The following is a 6,529-nucleotide window of genomic DNA, read 5'->3' on the forward strand; positions in this document are numbered from 1 at the left end:
AGTTATAGAATGCTTTATCAAGTTCCTTGAGATTATGTAATAATTTGAAATCTTATAGAGAGCTGTTGAAAACTCATTTATTTTTTAAAGCATTCTATTAGTGGGTGATTCTTGGAGCAGATTTTCTAAATTGTAAATCTGATTTTTCTTGATTAAAAATAGTTTGGCAGCTGATAGTTCTCTAGCAATTTTGGACTGTTTGTGATGTATTGATGTTTTTTTGATGGAGTAAGTTATGTATGTTTTTATTGTAATCTGCTTAGGCATTAAGCAGAACAGAAATTCTTTAAATAAATAAATAAAATAAATGCATATAACTTACAGAATATTGCAACAAGCATATTTGCACAAGCAGGATGAAAGTAGTTTCAATGATTTCAAACCACATCAGGTACGGTGATTATGAAAGTAAGTTAACTGAGTTTCAGGAAGGAGAATTATTTATGCCAATCCTATCCAAAGGTAATCTCAAGCAGATGTAGATATTTTTTGAGCTAAGGCAAAAAAACACACATAGCAAACACTTTACACTATGAGAATCTTCTTTCTGTGAATATTGAACTAATTTAAACTTTACAGACGCACAGGAACTCACTGGTGCACTATAACTGATTGCTGCATCTCTGCTTATATGGCCAGGAAAATCCAAAATTCAGAGTTTGACTCCATTAGAATTTTGGATTAAAAAAACTAATAACTCATAGGGGTTTAACGCACGTAAAACCACGTGTTAAACCACCTGCCACACTAGCCGCTAATGGCTGCATTGAGCAGGCGTTAGTTTTTTAGCCGGCCACAGGGGTTAGCACATGATGAAATGTCCGACGCTCTAACCCTGCTAGCATGGCTTGATAAAAGGACCCCATAGACACAAGTCCCCAGATTCTATATAGGTTGCTCAGATTTGGGAGTACAAATCTGGTCTTGGATCACAGATTTTTGCATAAACTAATTAGCCAACTAGATATTAACCGTTATTGCATTATTGGAAATCAATATGGGGTCAAATAAATAATTTGTTAGATAATCCGGTGGTATTATCCTATGACACCGTATTGTTTGGCATGGCAATGAGGGCTAAAAGCCTCTAATAAGCTTCTACTCATTATGACAGGGGTTGCTATACAACAGATTATGAATAATTGGAAAAATTGGGATAGGCTGAATTATAGCTTTTGGTAGAACTCTTTGTGTCACATATTCAAAATGGAAAGGATAATTGCCATGCAGCAGGGAAATTTTAAAAATGAATAAAGATTTATAAACCCCCCCCTCCAAAAAAAAACAACATAAACCCAACAAAACTCTTAATTGGCAGAAATTAGGAGTTACATGCAAATCTGCCCTATGCCCTATTCTATAATATGTTCACCTAAATCTCAGAGCATATAACTCCAAAGAGGGTGTAATCATGGAAGGGACATGGGTAGGTCATGGTTATTCCCATAATTTAGGCACTTGGTTATAGAATACTTCAATTTGTGTGCCTGCCATAGTTTGGCATGAAGATTTATACCATCCTTTAGCAGGCATAAATGCTCATTTATTTATGTGGATTTATATCCTATCCTCCGAGAAGAATTCAGAACAGGTTACAAGTTTCATATAAAACATAACATAAAAACTCACTTTTATACTGCAATATCATTAAGTTCTATGCAGTTTACAAAAGAAAAAAGTGGAAACAATAGATGGAATATTATTTTAGATGTTGCCTAAATTGTTGATAGGATAGAAGACATTGATGATATCTTTAAAATTTACAGATTTCTTTATTATTATTCAGTCTTTTTTCTGTTCTCTTGCAAACAATGGAAATGACTTGGACTAAGTGTGAAAAAGGATTTATCCATTCTATGGCCTTGGCAAAAATCATTGGTCTGCAGGGTCAGGTATGACTGAGATCGTTCTCCAATGATTCATTTTCTATTGACATATTATGAATATTTAATCATCTTTGAAGCTAAACTAATCATCTATTAATAATTAATGCATAGGAAAAGTAATTAGTAACCTAATGGTCATTATGAGCATGTAACAAGTAATAGGGAAAAAGATTATGTTACAAAAGGACTATACAGTCTGACCACATGATTTTTAGCTTCTAACTGGTCTCACTTCATTTCTCTGGGGATAAGTGTCATTACTAGGCAAGCAATTAACCATTTAGTAAAACCTGTCATCTCAGATGGCAGTCTGAGCAGTAAGGTCCAATAATCTCAACCTACTAAACATGATCTTCTAGCATCAAGCTGAAGCATGCGAGTTGGAGATGTACTTTTTATTTATTTGCATTTATGAGGATTTATTGACTGCCTTTTTGAAGAAATTCCTCCAAGACACTCTTATTGATACTGCTCAAACCTCTTCTTTTTTAAGTTCAATATTTTTATTGTATTTTGAATGCATGACAATAAAAGAGAAACAGCATTAACATATAACAATCAGGAAAGTCACATATAAATTAGCATAATTATCAAGTCGATAAAATCTGGACTCGGGAGAGTCTCTGGACATAGTGTACTTGGATTTCAGTAAAGCTTTTGACAGTGTCCTGCACCGTAGACTATTAAACAAGATGAAATCGATGGGGTTAGGTGAGAAACTAACTGCATGGGTCAATGATTGGCTGAGTGGAAGACTTCAGAGGGTGGTGGTCAATGGCACCCTCTCTGAGACATCGGAGGTGACTAGCGGAGTACTGCAGGGATCAATCCTGGGACCATCCCTTTTCAACATATTCATAAGGGACTTGACACGGGGGCTTCAGGGTAAAGTAGCACTGTTCGCCGACGACGCCAAACTGTGTAATATAGTAAGTGAAAGCAATCTCAAGGATAGTATGATGCAGGATCTGATCACGTTGGAAAACTGGTCCTCGACATGGCAGCTGGGCTTCAACGCTAAGAAGTGTAAGGTAATGCATCTCGGCAGCAGAAATCCATGCAGAACATACACCTTGAATGGAGAAGCACTAGCTAGGACTTCAGAAGAACGAGACTTGGGAGAAATCATCAGTGCAGACATGAAGGCTGCCAAACAAGTAGAGAAGGCCTCATCCAAGGCGAGGCAAATGATGGGATGTATCAAGAGAAGCTTCGTCAGCCGCAAACCTGAAGTCATAATGCCACTTTACAGAACCATGGTGAGACCTCATCTGGAATACTGTGTGCAATTCTGGAGGCCACATTACCGTAAAGATGTGCTTCGAGCCGAGTCGGTCCAGGGGATGGCCACTAGAATGGTCTCCGGACTCAAGGGTCTCTCATATGAAGAAAGACTGGGCAAATTGCAGCTCTATACTCTAGAGGAGTGCAGGGAAAGGGGTGACATGATTGAGACATTTAAATACGTCACAGGTCGTGTCGACGTGGAAAATAACATATTCGTTCCCAAGGGACCCTCGGTCACAAGGGGACACCCGCTTAAACTCAGAGGAGGGAAATTTAGTGGTGACAACAGGAAGTACTTCTTCACAGAAAGGGTGGTGAATCATTGGAACAAACTTCCGGTGCAGGTGATCAAGGCCACCAGCGTGCTCGACTTTAAGAATAGATGGGACATCCTCGTGGGATCCCTACGAGGGTCGAGCTAAGGAACTAAGTCATCAGCACTCAGACTTAATGGGGTGGGTCAGTAGAGTGGGCAGACTTGATGGGCTGTAGCCCTTTTCTGCCGTCATCTTTCTATGTTTCTATGATGATCAAGTATATGCTCCAATGACAGACATGGAAAATGAGAATGTAAAATTGTTCTACTATCAGCTTCAAAATGAAATAGATCTACTGATCATTATGGGGGACTTCAATGCAAATGTAGGAAGTGTTTCTGAATATGTAGTGGTTGAAAAGCACAGCATAGGGGAAAAAAATGAAGTTGGTGATAGTACAGTTTTGTAAAACAAACCAACTTGCAATGATGAATATGCATTTCCAACACCACAAATGTCACCAGTACACATGGACCTCTCCAAATAACATGTATCAAAATCAAATTTACTACATCTGCATAGGACAGAGGTGAAAATCTGTAGTTTTGACTGCAAGGACTAAACCAGGAGCTGATTGTGGAAGTGACCACAAATTTTTGTCATGCAAAATTAAAGTAAAACTCATTAGAGATCTCTCAAAATATGACATTGAAAATATTCCATCAGACTATTGGATAAAACTACACAACAGATTTGCCTGTCTTGATATATGAGGTAGAAAGCCTGATGAGCTATCGAATGACATCAAAACCATAATTAGTGATGAAGCTAAAAAAAAAAAAAAAAACCCCAGAAGACAAAGAAAGCCAAGAAATCACCTTGGATCTCAGAAGAAACCAAAAAAGTAATAGAACAAAGAAGGCAAGCAAAACTTTCTGGTGTACAAGTATCACAAATGAACCGAGTGTTTCAACGTCAAGTTCGGCAAGACAAAGAATGAAATCTAAAGGATATTTGTCAGAAAACTGAATCAGAAAATGTAAATGGAAAAACAAAATTAGGATGTTAAGAGATTGCAGAATAAATTCCAGCCTCAATTGAGGATGCTTAAAGATGCCAATGGAAAGATATTGAATGATCCAGAAAGCATTAAAAAGAGATGGAAAGAATATGCAGAAAATTTATACAAAAAAGGCAATGAGGATAACATTGGGGAAATAGAACTGGAAATTGATGCCAAAGAAGAACCAGATATTTTAAAAGAAGAAGTCAAACAGCAATTAAAGCTGTATTGAAAAACAAGTCATCTAGTAAAGATGGTATTCCAATCTAATTAATCAAAGGCTCAGAAGGTGCTATCATGGCCCTCACTCAACTGCATCAACAGATTTGAAAGGAAAAAATATGGCCAACCAATTGGAAAAAAATCATTGTTCATATATATACCAAAAAAAGGTGATACTAAGGACTATAACAACTACAGAACGATTGCATTAATTCCACATGACAGCAAAATATTGCTGAAAATAATAAAATGAAGGCTGCAATTTTACATTGAGCAAGAACTACCCATAGTTCAGGCTGGTTTCAGAAAATGTCGAGGAACAAGAGACATTATTGCCAATGTTAGACGGATATTGGAGAAGAACAAAGAACACCAAAACTCCTATACTTTTGCTTCATTGACTACAGAAAAGCTTTTGACTGTGTGGATCATCATTAACAATGGAGAACTCTAGCACAAATGAGAATACCCAAACACATAACTCAGTTGATAAAGAGTCTCTACGGAAATCAAGAAGCTGCAGTAAGAACAGAATATGGCAACAATGATTGGTTTCCAATTAAACGTAGCATCAGGCAAGGATGCATCTTGTCACCTTACCTGTTTAACCTTTGTGGTGAAGCAATCTTCAGAAAAGTAAATTTGGAAGAAGAGAGCATAGGTTTAGAAAATTGTTTTTATTGATTTTATATAAACATTGGATAAAAATACATATACTTTGTGGTCATGTACATTCAGAAAGATATTGCAATGGGTAAACATTCAGTATGAAAATATATAAGTACTGTATATGTCAAAGTACAGCAAAAACACAACAATAACAGATAGCAAGAAAGGGAAAGAAATTGTCAGTCATGATCATGATACCATAATACCAGAGTTACATCCTGTCTCAGGAAGAAGTGAGTGAGCCAATAACCCAAAGTGACATTAAAGGGAGTCACAATAATCCAGTGCAGCACCCCACGTTTTAAGATATTTAGCGTAGCAACCATGTTTTTCAGCATAGGCCTTTTCAAATTTGGCAATTTGACAGATCTGAGCCCACCATAAATGAAATGAAAGGTTACCACTGTTTTTCCAATTACATAAAATAGTTTTTATAGTGATTAGCAGTAAGCATCTCAACAGTGACCCAGGCCAAGTATCAATAGGTGTAAGCAATCCATGCTTGCCATATATCACAATTGCAAGTGTTATGTCTTCGCCTATACCAGTCATCAAGCATATAGTCTCCCACACTTTTAGCCAGTATGTTTTGATGGGTGGACATGTAAAGATCATGTGGTCCAACGTACCTACTGCCGATTGGCATGACCAGCATTTGTTTGTTGTCGAATTAGGTAGTTTGCTGAGTTTATATGGTGTCCAAAAGGCTCGGTTCATGAGAAAATATGCTGATTGGATTATACTAGCAGAATGAAGCGAATGTGTGCATTCATGCCAAATTTCTTGCCACTCTTGTGGGTTAATGTCCATACCAATGTCATGAACCCAAACATCTCTTAAAGCAGAGGAGCATTGAAACTTGGCGTCTAAAAGATAATGATACCAAAATGCTGCTTTACCTTTCTTCTTGGATACAACCACTCGATTCAAGACCATTAGAGTGGGTTGATAGTCTTTCACTAATTGAATATTGATAGTCGCCTTGATAGAATGACAAAGTTGTATCCACTTGTATTGTTGAGAAGCTGGTAATTGGTATTTCTCTTGCAAGGTGTGGAAAGGTACCCACTTACCATCAGAGAGAAGTTGGTGGAGATAATGTATGCCATTGTTCTGCCATATGGGCCAAATAACAGGTTTCCCCT

The sequence above is a fragment of the Geotrypetes seraphini genome, chromosome 5 (assembly GCF_902459505.1).
Source record: "Geotrypetes seraphini chromosome 5, aGeoSer1.1, whole genome shotgun sequence".
NCBI lineage: Eukaryota > Metazoa > Chordata > Amphibia > Gymnophiona > Dermophiidae > Geotrypetes > Geotrypetes seraphini.